The following is a 14816-nucleotide window of genomic DNA, read 5'->3' as shown; positions in this document are numbered from 1 at the left end:
TGACACTCCAGATGATTTTCTCCATCATTCCTGAAATGCCTGTGATTTTGCACGCGCCACACTCCCAACAAATGGACATCAACAAGTGCCGAAAATATATAGGGAAGGGAATGTTTTGACCTAATATGTTGCAGTTGTCCTCAGCAGCAGGTGAGTGAAGTGTTTCACGCTGCACTCCCACACATTGTAAGGGCAGGAGGCAGACTGGCAAAGCCATAACTTAATTACTTTAAAAACAGTTAATTTAAAGGCAGAAGGGAGATATAGATCATGCATGCATATGCCTGATTAAGTCATTGTGTGTGGTGAATGGCCTTGACTTGACTCATTCTACCTCTGTCATTTCAGAATGTTCACAGTACCTCTGACTACAATGAATATGACATGCCACAGTAGACTAAAGGAAAATCCTTAACCGTGCCCTCAGTTTAAGGCAACCTTTCTGTGCCACCGGGCAGTTTGACTTTGGTAGCGGGGGGCATCTAATGGAAATTATCTCACTCTTCTGTCACCACCCGATGTCACAGGAAGGCCAAAGAGATCATCAAGGACAACAACCACCCGAGTCACTGCCTGTTCACCCCGCTATCATCCAGAAGGCGAGGTCAGTACAGGTGCATCAAAGCTGGGACCGATAGACTGAAAAATAACTTCTATCTCAAGGCCATCAGACTGTCAAATAGCCATCACTAGCACATTAGAGGCTGCTGTTCTATATACATAGACTTGAAATCTCTGGCCACTTTAATAATGTTTACATATTTTGCATTACTCATCTCATTATACTGTATTATATCCTATTCTACTGTATCTTAGTCTATGCCGCTCTGATGTTGCTCGCCCAAATATTTATATATTCTTAATTCCATTCTTTTACTTTAGATTTGTGTGTATTGTTGTGAAATTGTTAGATATTACTTGTTAGATGTTACTGCACTGTTAGAGCTAGAAACAGAATCATTTCACTCACCTGCAATAACATCTGCTAAACACGTGTATGTGACAAATAGACATGAGAGAATTAGTGCTTCTGACAGGGTGGTGTCATTGTGAAGATCTTTGTCAAATAGAATGGGATGATTGAGGGATAGATGGGTGTGACGGAGAAAGAGAGACCGACTGGAAACAAACTGGTTGAATCAACGTCGTTTCCATGTAATAAAAATGAAGTTAGGGAATTTTTGTACATTTTTACTCAACTTTGAAACTAAATCCAATGTTTTCATGTTGAATTTGCATTAGTTGACAACTCAATCAAAATGTAAATTAAAACTAGACGTTGAACTGACATCTGTGCCAAGTGGGGAGAGACAGAGACAGCGAGAAAGGAATGTGGGGTTGCTTGCTTAGCACAGACACTTGTGTCATGGAGCTAAAAATTGTGTGGAAAATCCTCTAGTAGTCCACAATGGCTCCAGAGCTGTTATGGGTCTAGCCTGGACTGTCAGCATTCCTCCCAAATCTCACACTCCTCGATCCACATTTGCTCAATCTTTCTCATTCCATTCCTCATCTCATCCCTTTTCTTTCAAAGTGTTGTGAGTCAAATAAAATATGTCAATGTTTTATCAAATAGAATGACGACTACTTCATTTACCAGAAAAATAGGCACGGACAATAGTCACAGTATTTTAAATGAACTCAAATACTTTAACTGGAGTGGCATTAGCTAAATGGTATGAATTTGTATTCTTCAAATTATAATTTGAGTTCTCACACAACATGGTATTATCTAACTTTATTCCAATATCCTTTGTACTTACAATTGGAATGCGGGTGGAAGACATGTGGGAGTAGTTTACACCCTATCTGTTTTTATTGGTCTGTGATGTTTTCATACTACTTTGAATTGTGCCAGGATAAAGAGTTGTCTCCATAAAATTGGAGGCTTTGTAAAACTGGATACTACACAACCGAAGAGGAGGTGGTGGGCTCAGCCCTAGAAAAATACAGTTTCACATGTATTGAAATACACAGTACATTTTTATCTCAATCCCACTTTTTCAGAATGAATAGTAACTATATACTTTGTCAGCAGAGTAAATATAATGACAAACTGCAATATCGGCCACAATGTCATACACCTGCACAACAAATAGAGGGTTCATTTATCTTCAAAGTATAGTCAAACTATTCAGGACAATGAACTTACATCAGTGCCATAGACTGTTTTACCTAATCCACAATGATTTAAAATATGATTACTTTGCAACAAACAACTAGGATATGGATACTAAAGTTGTGTCGACCAGAAAGCAACACCATTTCTCAGTCTCTTACATGCTCTTACTAGCCCTATAGCGTACACGTTTCCTCCCAAATGTTACGCATACATTTATAACTAGACAGGCTGAATTTATGACAAAAAAATTGCTTTCCAAGAACCAGAGGAGCATACCTAGCTAACAAGCAGACGATCTCAGTGGTTTTGCACGTTTGGGGTTTATTTACAAAGAGGTGAATCAATTTTAATAAATTGTGGAGGGTCATGGTACACAGTCAACTTACAGCAAAACACAACAAATGAATTAGTGAAATGTAATGTGAAATGCTGTTTAAATATAGTCTTTTCAAATGCTTTTACGTTTTCGTTGGATAAGAGTGCTATTTAATGGAAAAGCTTTATGATAATGTACCAGGGCAAAGCATAGCAAACGCTTCTTAACTATGGTCTCAGCTAGAGAGTCTTAAAAAAGAAGAGAATAAAACCTTTCACTTTATTAGCTATATTTGTCATCCAAGGCCTCTGCTATCTATTCTACAGTACACCTCCTACAAGACAATGATTGAAAACAACATACCCATGCTATATTCTCATCAGCATGAGAAACCAGACAATTTATGTCCTGAAATGTCTATGAAACGATAGTCTTGGACAATGTGTCATTTACAGTGGATGGAATGATTGAGTGAGCCACTCACAATCCTAATCCACATGAGATCGAGGCGATCTAAAATATATCCATGATAATTAGCATTAGCTCAGCAGGTCTCTCGCCATGGGTAAGCAGAGAGGGGGATGGGGATGGGGAAAGGGATAATGCAATGGAGCAGACCCAAGTGGTACTGTAGCCTAACATACTGTACTGGAGCATCTGCAAGCATGGCAGGGGGCCAGTGCCTATCTCTCTTGCTCAAGCCAACTCGCCTCTCCGTGCAGATGTCAGCACGTCACATGCCCTGGATATGAGAGGAGGCGAGGGAGGGAGGAGGGCTGCCCGAAATCTGTCTCTGAGCCACCAGGGGAGTGGAAAGGGTACACTGACTACACACCATCGTTCTGATACAGGACACTCCCTCCCGACCAATGGCAGCCTTCCCTCCTCGGCCAGACTGGCCAAGTGCACGCCTGGCATGCTGGGGTGGTGGAGAGGGGGACAACAGCTGTGGGCGGTGGGAGAGACAGTCGCTCAGTCCTGGCAGGCCGGGAGGGACAGGTGGGCTGTGCTCATCCGAACGATCACTCGCATGTGTGAGGGGTTGAGCGGATCACCCTGGTCAGAGCCTCGCTCTTACATCACCTGCCAGAAATCCCAGGCATGGCAGCAGCTCTGGCTACTTGATAATCTACTTGTAACTAATGCCTGAAAGCGAGTAAAGTCAGATGGTTGGAAGATAGGCACTTGGGGCTTATAGATAAAGGAATTTGCAGGAAGTCCCCCTTTGACAGAAAAAATATAATCCTGCATGACAGTGTCTGAATGTTTGTTTCAAATGATACTGTGAAATTGGGGGAAAATAAAGGTAAACTGGGATTCAACAACTGCCAAAAATAAAAAGAGTTCTACATTTTCCATGTGCCAAAGAATCTTTTTTCTACTGCTCCGTCTCCTTCAAGAAGAACACATGAGGACAGACTACTGAGACATTTGTCTTTCCTTCTTTTATTGAAAATAAAATCCCCATCAATCCCTGCTTCACCATAAGAGCTTTAAGATGAAAGGTGTAAGAGGTTTAGGCCTTTAATTCCCTGGAGAAAGCTCCTCTTATGTCCTTGGATATTACTACCTAAGAGCCTTGGTGTCTCCTCCATGTCACAAAGCACAGAGCATCCGATTGAATCAGCTCCCTTTAATCCTGCTTAATTTAGGTACGTAAACCACAAGGGTTTAACATTCCTATGACCCTGCCACCCAAATGAATTAAGGAATTGATTCTCTCCTTGTTGGCCTTCAACTAGATTCGGCTAAGACTGCATAGAGACACTTCGCTCTTGAATATTAGATGAAGGAAGTCATAATATTACGCTCATAAGGTCCCCTCCCTTCTCATCAATTTCTCCCTTTCTCAATCACTCTTTAAATTTCTCCCTCACTTTGCCTCCATATCTGTCACAATAGCCACCTCACTCTGATATTAACTTCTTTCTCTCTGTGCTTCATTTTCTCAATAGCCCTCTCTGTATTTTATTTTTGATCCACATCTTACCTCCCCTATCCTCCCTGAGGGGTTTTGAGGTACGGGGGTGAGAGCCAGCCGCAGCTGCCTCTTTCTTCCTCTGGCTGGGTCTCGGCCTGGGTGTGGAGGCATGCTGTCAGCTCCCATTACCTAATTGGAATTGAGATGCAGCTGGCCAGGGTTTCTGCCTGCACTGCACTCCTGGTGGAGAAGCTCAGGGCTCCAGCGCCCACTTTGCCTCAGATTCACCTCACACATGGGGGGAGTCAGGGGTGCATCCCCTGGGCTGTGTGGTTGAAAAGCAGCCAAGGCCAGTAGATGGAGGGAGAGAGTTCATACCACCAGCTAGCTATATCTAAGAAGGTCAGCACTGTTTAATTGATATGCTTGGTCACGGTGCACTGGCAGAATTTATACATACTAGCTTACTTTATGAAACACTCTAGGGGCTTATTGTTGAATCTATACTGAACAAAAATATAAACGCAACATGCACAATTTCAAAAGTTACAGTTCATACAATGCCTTGCAAATGTATTCACCCCCCTTGGCATTTTTCCTATTTTGTTGCATTACAACATGTAATTTAAATCGAGTTTCATTTGGATTTCATGCAATGGAAATACACAAAATAGTCCAAATTGTTGAAGTGAAATAAAAAAATTAAAAACGGAAAAGTGGTGAGTGAATATGTATTCACCCCTTTGCTATGAAGGCCCTAAATAAGATCTGGTGCAACCAATTACCTTCAGAAGTAGCACAATTAGTTAGATTGCACACAGGTGGACTTTATTTAAGTGTCACATGATCTGTCACATGATCCCGAGAAAACCATACCCACAGTGAAGCATGGTGGTGGCAGCATCATGATGTGGGGATGTTTTTTATCTGCAGGGACTGGAAAACTGGTCAGGATTGAAGGAATGATGGATAGCACTAAATACAGGGAAATTCTTGAGGGAAACCTGTTTCAGTCTTCAAGACATTTGAGACTGGGATGGAGGTTCACCTTCCAGCAGGACAATGACCCTAAGCATACTGCTAAAGCAACACTCGAGTGGTTTAAGGGGAAACATTTAAACGTCTTGGAATGGCCTAGTCAAAGCCCAGACCTCAATCCAATTGAGAATCTGTGGTATGACTTAAAGATTGCTGTACACCAGCGGAACCCATCCAACTTGAAGGAGCTGGAGCAATTTTACCTTGAAGAATGGGCAAAAAACCCAGTGGCTAGATGTGCCAACCTTATAGAGACATACCCCAAGAGACTTTCTGCTGTAATTGCTGCAAAAGGTGGCTCTACAAAGTATAGAATTTGAGGGGGTGAATAGTTATGCAAACTCAAGTTTTCTGTTTTTTTTTGTCTTATTTCTTGTTTGTATCACAAAAAAAAATATTTTTGCATCTTCAAAGTGGTAGGCATGTTGTGTAAATCAAATGATACAAACCCCCCAAAAATCTATTTTAATTCTAGGTTGTAAGGCAACAAAATATGAAAAATACCAAGGGGGGTGAATATTTTCACATGCCGCTGTATAAGGAAATCAGTCAATTGAAATACATTCATTAGGCCCTAATCTATGGATTTCACATAACTAGGAATACAGATATGTATCTGTTGGTCACAGATAACTTTTTTTTAAAGGTAGAGGTGTGGATCAGAAAACCAGTCAATATCTGGTGTGACCACCAGATATGCAGCACAACACATGTCCTTCACATAGAGTTGATCAGGCTGTTGATTGTGGCCTGTGGAATATTGTCCCACTCCTCTTCAATGGCTGTGCGAAGTTGCTGGATATTAGCGGGAAGAGGAACACGCTGTTGTACACGTCAATCCAGAGCATCCCAAACAAGCTCAATTGGTGACATGTCTGGTGAATATGCAGGCCATGGAAGAACTGGGACATTTTCAGCTTCCATGATACATGTACAATTCCTTGCAACATGGGGCCATGCAATATCATGCTGAAACATGAGGTGATGGCGGCAGATGAATGTCATGACAATGGGACTCGGGATCTCGTCACTGTATCTCTGTGCCTTGAAATTGCCATCGATAAAATACAATTGCGTTCGTTGTTCGTAGCTTATGCCTGTCCATACCATAACCCCACTACCCCCATGGGGCACAACGTTGACATCTTTAAACCGCTTGCCCACACGCCATCATACACGTGGTCTGCGTTTGTGAGGCCGGTTGGACGTACTTCCAAAATCTCTAAAAGTACGTTGGTGGTGGCTTATGATAGATAAATTAACATTTAATTATCTGGCAACAGCTCTGGTGAGACATCTATGGCATTGTATTGTGTGACAAAACTGCACATTTTAGAGTGGCCTTATACTGTCCCCAGCACATGGTGTATCTGTGTAATGGTCATGCTGTTTAATCAGCTTCTTGATATGCCACACCTGTCAGGTGGATGGATTGTATTGGCAAAGGAGAAATGCTCACTAACAGGGATGTAAACAAATTTGTGCACAACATTTGAGAGAAATAACCTTTTTCTGCGTATGGAACATTTCTGGAATATTTTATTTCAGCTCATGAAACATGGGACCAACACTTTACATGTTGCGTTTATATATTTGATTATGCAAAAATCGTTGCCCGTACTCACCCAGCAATTTTTTAAAATTGTCACATACACCGAAGAGGTGCAATAAAATGTGTTGTTTTCCATAGTTGTATGGCGCTCCTGTAAAGCTTGAGGTATATTCTCTGGGTGACCTAAATATTGACTGGCTTTCATCAAGCTGTCCACTCAAGAAAAAGCTTGAAACTGTAACCAGTGCCTGCAACCTGGTTCAGATTATCAATCAACCTACCAGGGTATTTACAAACGATTGAAATCATTCACATGTGTTGATCACATCTTTACTAATGCTGCAGAATTCTGCTCTAAAACAGTATCCACATCCATCGGATGTAGTGACCATAATAGAGTAGCCATGTCTAGGAAAACCAAAGTTACAACGGCTGGGCCTAATATAGTGTATAAGAGATCATACAATAGGTTTTGTAGTGATTAATATATTGAAGATGTAAAGAATATTTGCTGGTCTGTGGTGTGTAATGAGGAGCAACCAGACGCTGCACTTGACACATTTATGAAATTGCTTAGTCCAGTTACTAATAAGCGTGCACCCATTAAGAATATGACAGTAAATACTGTTAAATCCCTGTGGATTTAATTGGAATTTAAACATTTTATGGTTGAGAGGGACGAGGCAAAAGGAATGGCAAATAAGTCTGACTGCACAGCTGATCGGCAAATGTACTGTAAACTGAGAAATCATGTGAATTTACTAAACAACAATAAGAAAAAAACATGAAAAACATAGAAATTATATAAAGAATGATAGTAAAACGCTTTGGAGGACCTTAAATTACATTTTGGCCAAAAACGTGAGCTCAACTCCATCAGTCATTGAATCGGATTGTTCATTTATCACAAAACCATCTGAACTGATATTGCCAACTACTTGAATTATTTATTCATTGGCAATATTAGCAAAGTTAAGCTTAACATGCCAACAACACATTTTGAACCTACACATCCATGCATAACTGACCCAATTGTGAAAGACAAGCATTGTAATTTTGAGTGTGGAAGAATTGAAAAAAGTATTGTTGTCTATCAACAATAACAAGCTACCTGGGTCTGACATCTTGGATGGAAAATTACTAAGGATGATAGTGGACTATATTGCCACTCCTATTTGCCATCTATTCAATCTAAGCCTACAGGAAAGTGTGTGCACTCAGGCCTAAAGGGAAGCAAAAGTCATTCCGCTATCCAAGAATAGCAAAGCACCCTTTACTGGCTCAAACAGCCGACCAATCAGCCTGCTACCAACTCTTAGTAACCTTTTGGATAACATTTTTTGGACCAGATACAAAGCCATTTCACAAATGATCAACTGACTTTCAGCGCTTATAGGGAAGGGCACTCAACATGTACAGCACTTACAAAAATGACTGATGATTAGCTGAAAGAAATTGATGAGAAGATTGTTCTAGATGATTTGTTAGACTTCAGCGCAGCTTTTGACATTATCGTTCATAATCTGCTACTGGAAAAATGAATGTGTTATAACTTTACATCCCCTGCTATAGTGTGGATCGAGAGTTATCTGTCTAAAAGAACACAGAGGGTAGAGTCGGGCATTCTCCAGGGCAGCTGTCTGGGCCCCTTACTTTTTTCAATCTTTACTATTGACCTGCCACTGGCACTGAGTAAAGCCTGTATACATGTATGCTGATGACTCAATAAAATACACTTAGTGTAAAAAACATTAGGAACACCCTAATCGAGGCAAAAGCTATGATCCCTTTTTGATGTCACTTGTTAAATCCACTTCAATCACTGTACAGTTGAAGTCGGAAGTTTACATACACCTTAGCCAAATACATTTAAACTCAGTTTTTCAAAATGCCTGACATTTAATCCAAGTAAAAATTCCCTGTCTTAGGTTAGTTAGGATCACCACTTTATTTTAAGAAAGTGAAATGTCAGAATAATAGTAGAGGGAATTATTTATTCAGCTTATATTTCTTTCATCACATTCCCAGTGGGTCAGAAGTTTACATACACTCAATTAGTATTTGGTAGCATTGCCTTTAAATTGTTTAACATGGGTCAAACGTTTCGGGTAACCATCCACAAGCTTCCCACAATAAGTTGGGTGAATTTTGGCCCATTCCTCCTGACAGAGCTGGTGTAACTGAGTTAGGTTTGTAGGCGTCTTTGCTCGCACACGCTTTTTCAGTTCTGCCCACAAATTTTCTATAGGATTGAGGTCAGCCATTTTGACACAACTTTGAAAGTATGCTTGGGGTCATTGTCCATTTGGAAGACCCATAGCCTACCCAACTACAAGCTTTAACTTGCTGACTGATGTCTTGAGATGTTGCTTCAATATATCCACATAATTTTTTTCCCCCATGATGCCATCTATTTTGTGAAGTGTACCAGTCCCTTTTTTTCATCAGACCAGAGGACATTTCTCCAAAAAGTACAAGCTTTGTCCCCATGTGCAGTTGCAAACCGTAGTCTGGCTTTTATGGCGGTTTTTGAGCAGTGGCTTCTTGGAAGCTTCTTGGAAGAAGCCACTGCTCAAAAAACGCTATAAAAAAGCCAGCGTCCGTTCAGGTTACGTCGATATAGGACTGTGGATAGAGATGCTTTTGTACCTGTTCCCTCCACAAAGGTCCTTTGCTGTTGTTCTGGGGTTGATTTGCACTTTTCACACCAAAGTACGTTCATATCTAGGAGACAGAACATGTCTCTTTCCTGAGCGATATGACAGCTGCATAGTCCCATGGTGTTTAGACTTGCGTACTATTGTTTGTACAGATGAACGTGTTGCCTTCAGGCGCTTGGAAATTGCTCCCAAGGATGAACCAGACTTCTGGAGGTCTACAATTGTTTTTCTGAGGTCTTGGCTAATTTCTTTAGATTTTCCCATGATGTCAAGCAAAGAGGCACTGAGTTTGAAGGTAGAACTTGAAATACATCCACAGGTACACCTCCAATTGACTCAAATTATGTAAATTAGCCTATCAGAAGCTTCTAAAGCCACAACATAATTTTCTGGAATCTTCCAAGCTGTTTAAAGGCACAGTCAATTTAGCGTATGTAAACTTCTGACCAACTGGAATTGTGATACAGTGAATTTTAAGTGAAATAATCTGTCTGTAAACAATTGTTTGAAAAATGACGTGTCATGCACCAAGTAGATGTCCTAACTGACTTGGCAAAACTATAGTTTGTTAACAAGAAATTTGTGGAGTGGTTGAAAAATTAGTTTTAATGACTCCAACCTAAGTGTATGTAAACTTCCGACTTCAACTGTAGATGACTGGGGATGATACAGGTTAAAGAAGTATTTTTAAGCCTTGAGACAACTGAGACATGGAATCTGTATGTGTGCCATTCAGAGGGTGAATGGGCAAGACAAAATATTTAAGTGCCTTTGAATGGGGTAGGGTACTAAGTGCCATGTGCCCTGGTTTGAGTGTGTCAAGAACTGCAACGCTCCTGGATTTTTCAGATTTTTTACAGTGTGTATAAAGAATGGTCCACCACCCAAAGACGATCTAACAAACTTGAAGAGACTAAACTGCTTGCTGTAACCTTGGATTGTAAAGCGTCATGGTCAAAACATATTTATGCAACGGTAGCTAAGATGAGGAGAGGTCTGTCCGTAATAAAGCGATGCTCTTCAACCGATCGCTGCCAGCACCTGCCCGCCTGACTAGCATCACTACTCTGGACAGTTCTGACTTAGAATATATGAACATCTACAAATACCTAGGTGTCTGGTTAGACTGTAAACTCTCATTCCAGACTCACAATTAAGCATCTCCAATCCAAAATTAAATTGAGAATCGGCGTCCTATTTCGCAACAAAGCATCCTTCACTCATGATGCCAAACATACCCTCGTAAAACTGACTCTCCTACCAATCCTTGACTTCGGCAATGTCATTTACAAAATAGCCTCCAACACTCTTTTCAGCAAATTGGATGTAGTCTATCAGTGCCATCCATTTTGTCACCAAAGCCCCATGTACTACCCACCACTGCGACCTGTATGCTCTCGTTGGCTGGCCCTCGCTTCATATTCATTGCCAAACACACTGGCTCCAGGTCATCTATAAGGGTTTGCTAGGTAAAGCCCGACCTTATCTCAGCTCACTGGTCACCATAGCAACAACCACCGGGAGCACGCGCTCCAGTAGGTATATTTCTCTGGTCATCCCCAAAGATCTGTTTCCCTGTACCCCAGCTGAGTGCCGTCACCAGGCACGAGGTGAGAAGGATGGTCTCTGGCTCCGGGTGGTAACCGTGGGGTTATAGCGGCGAGACAGGGCATCCGGTTGACGTTCTTGGACCCTGGCCGGTAGGAAAGGGAAAAGTTGAACCGGGTAAACAGCAGGGCCCATTTCGCTTGCTTGGAGCTGAGGCACTTGGCGATGCAGAGAATCTCCAGGTTTTTGTGGTCAGTCCACACAATGAATGGATGTATCACCCTTTCTAGCCAGTGCCTCCATTCCTCTAATGCCATCTTCACCGCAAGAAGCTCCCGATTCCCCACATCGTAGTTCCTCTCCATGGCATTGAGGCGGTGGGAGAAGAAGGCACAGGGATGCAGCTTAAGTGCCAGGGTAGAACAGCCCCCACTCCGACATCATCCCAGGCATCGGCCTCCACCACAAACTGACAGGAAGGGTCAGGATGAACCAGGATAGAAGCAGTGGTGAAGCGGTGTTTAAAGTCCCGGAACACCCGGTCAGCGGCAGAGGACCACCTGAACGGAACGTTGGCTGAGGTGAGTGCAGACTGGGGAGGATGTAGGCTGAGGCAAATCCACCACCGCTCTCACCTTCTCGGGATCCATCTGGACACTCTCAGCAGAGATGATGTTGCCCAGAAAGGCAATGTTGGCGCGATGGAAGTCACACTTTTCCACCTTAACAAACAACTGGTTCTCCAGAAGACGTGGGGCACGTGTTCTTGGGGGGAGTGGGAGAAGACGAGGATGTCATCAATGTAGATGAAGATGAACCGGTTCAGCATGTTGCAGAGAACATTGTTCACCAGAGCCTGGAACACGGCAGTGGTATGGTGAGGCAAAAGGGCAGATATTCATAGTGGCTGCTTGCCATGTTGAAGGCGGTCTTCCACTCATCCCCCTCTCATATCCGCACCAGGTGGTAGGCGTTTCATAGATCAAGGATGGAGAGAACAATGGCCCCCTGGAGCGGTTCGAAGGCTGAGGAAATTAGTGGTAGCGGATAACATTTCTTCACAGAAATGTCATTGATTCCCCGGTAGGCAATGCACGGGCAAATGCACGGGTCTTGTCCTTTTCTCCAAAAATAAGAAACCTGCGAGAGAGGAAGAGGGACGGATAAATCCTGTAGCCAGGAAGTCCCCAATGTAGGTCTCCATAGCCTTGGTCTCTGGTCCCGGCAGAGAGTACAGACGTCCCAGAGGCGGCGTGGTGCTAGGGAGAAGGTCAAAACCACGGGAGATTTGATGAGCAGGAATTGAATGGTCTCGCTGTGATTTCCTGACACACGTAGGTTGATGGGAGTGGTGTTATAGGTGACCCGACCTATAGAGCGCTCGGCAAGCGCTCTAAAATCCATGGGAATGGAGAGGGGCAGAGTGGAGATGTTCGGCTCGGAAGCCAGTGCGGCGTCGAAAAAGCTCTCATTGGACAGATTTGGATTGGTTACCCACAGCAGAAGGACATGAAAAGGGGTGTGTGTAAGGGAAGCAGAAAAGTTCTCCATATGGCCCACAAGGGTACTCGGTCCAACCGGTGAGCCGAGTCTTTTAACAGGCAAGAGGACACAAAATTACCAAAAGTCCCGCAATACAGACAGCTCCTTGTGTTGATCCTGTGTTGCCGTTCCGCTGGCGACAGCCCAGCTCTGCCTATTTGCATAGGCTCGGGAAACAGTGCCACGGCCATCTTCGGTGACTCTCGAGGAAGGTCGGGAAATCTCGGGAGCTCTCGGAAACAGGACCGTCAAGGACTTCCAGGATGACTCGGAGGTGAGGTGGAATCTCTGGACGTGGGAGCGAAATCGAATTTCCACTCCATCCGTTGTTCCTGCAATCGCCCATCGATGCGGATGGTCAAAGCGATGAGGGATTCAAGATCTGTGGGTAACTCCCAAGCAGCAAGCTTGTCCTTAGCCTCCTCCGAGACGCCGTGCAGGACCATATCGAATAGTGCTTCCAGGTTCCACTCACTCTCTGCTGCCAATGTGCGGAAATCCACCGCATAGTCGGCCACTCTGCTGGCTTCCTGCCAGAGCTGGATTAGTTTCCGGGCAGCTTCTCTCTCAGAGAACAGGGCATCAAAGACCTTCCTCAGCTCTCCCACGAACCCCTCCAGACTCATGCAAATGGCCGGCTGTTGTTCCCATACGGCGGTAGCCCAGGTGGTAGCCCAGACAACCCGTGTAATTGCTCCAGCAGCATGTCCAACGCCCGGTCATGGCGCACAGCCAACATTTGGACCCCCTCCATAAGACCATGAAGTGATTCCTCGTGCCTACCAATGGAGGCTTCTTGGAAGGAGATGGTGTTGCGCTGCTGGCCCGGGTCTGCTGGGTCAGTCATGGCCAGTTCGTACTATCAGGTATGAAGTTAAGACCCAGATGCAGACACGGTCGAATTAACAATGGTTTAATAATCCAACAGGGGCAGGCAATAGACAGGTCAAGGCAGGCATGGTAAACCAGAGGTGGGGCAACGGTACCGGACGGCAGGCAGGCTCAGGGTCAGTGTAGGCAGAGGTCAATAATCCAGAGGTTGGACAATGGTACAGGTCGGCAGGCAAGTGCAGGCTCAGGGTCAAGGGAAGGCAGGCTCAGAGTCAGGACAGGCAAGGTGTCAAAGCCAGGAGGTGAGAAAAAGACAGACTGGGAAAAGCAGGAGCTGAGACACGAAAACGCTGGTTGACTTGACAAACAAGACAAACTGGCAACAGACAAACAGAGAACACAGGTTTAAATACACAGGGGTTAATTGGGAAGATGGGCAACACCTGGAGGGGGTTGGAGACAATCACAAAGACAGGTGAAACAGATCAGGATGTGACAGGTAGATGGGTAAATGTTTAAAAAGCATGCATTAAATATCCCTTTGAGCATGGTGAAGTTAGGAATATAACTCTGGATTTCACCAAAGGTGACTTTAAAACAATTACAGAGTTTAATGGCTGTGATAGAAAAAAACTGACGATTGATCAACAACATTGTAGTTACTCCACAATACTAACCTGATTGACAGATCAAAAAGAAGGAAACCTGTACAGAATAAAATATTACAAAATGTGCATCCTATTTGCTACAAGGCACTGAAGTAATACTGTAAAAAATGTGGCAAAGCAATTTACATTTTGTCCTGATTGCAAAGTAATATGTTTGGGGCAAATCCAATACAACAATTTACTGAGTACCACACTCCATATTTTCAAGCATAGAGGTGGCTGAATAATGTTATGGGTATTTTTTATATTTTTTATTATTTCACCTTTATTTAACCACGTAGGCCAGTTGAAAACAAGTTCTCATTTACAACTGTGACCTGGCCAAGATAAAGCAAAGCACTGCGACACCCACAACACAGAGTTACACATGGGACAAACAAACGTACAGTCAATAACACAATAGAAAAGTATATTTACAGTGTGTGCAAATGAAGTAAGATTAGGGAGGTAAGGCAATAAATAGGCCATAGTGGCTAAATAATTACAATTTAGCAATTAAACACTGGAGTGATAGATGAGCAGAAGATGAATGTGTAAGTAGAGATACTGGGGTGCAAAGAAGCAAAAAAATAATTAACAATATGGGGATGAGGTAGTTGGGTGGTGTCAAGGGTCGAT

Source organism: Oncorhynchus mykiss, chromosome 10 (genome assembly GCF_057628025.1).
Source record: "Oncorhynchus mykiss isolate SJ-2025 chromosome 10, ASM5762802v1, whole genome shotgun sequence".
In the NCBI taxonomy this organism is placed as follows: domain Eukaryota; kingdom Metazoa; phylum Chordata; class Actinopteri; order Salmoniformes; family Salmonidae; genus Oncorhynchus; species Oncorhynchus mykiss.
The sequence above is the reverse complement of the archived record's forward strand: the minus strand, read 5'-3'. Positions refer to the sequence as shown.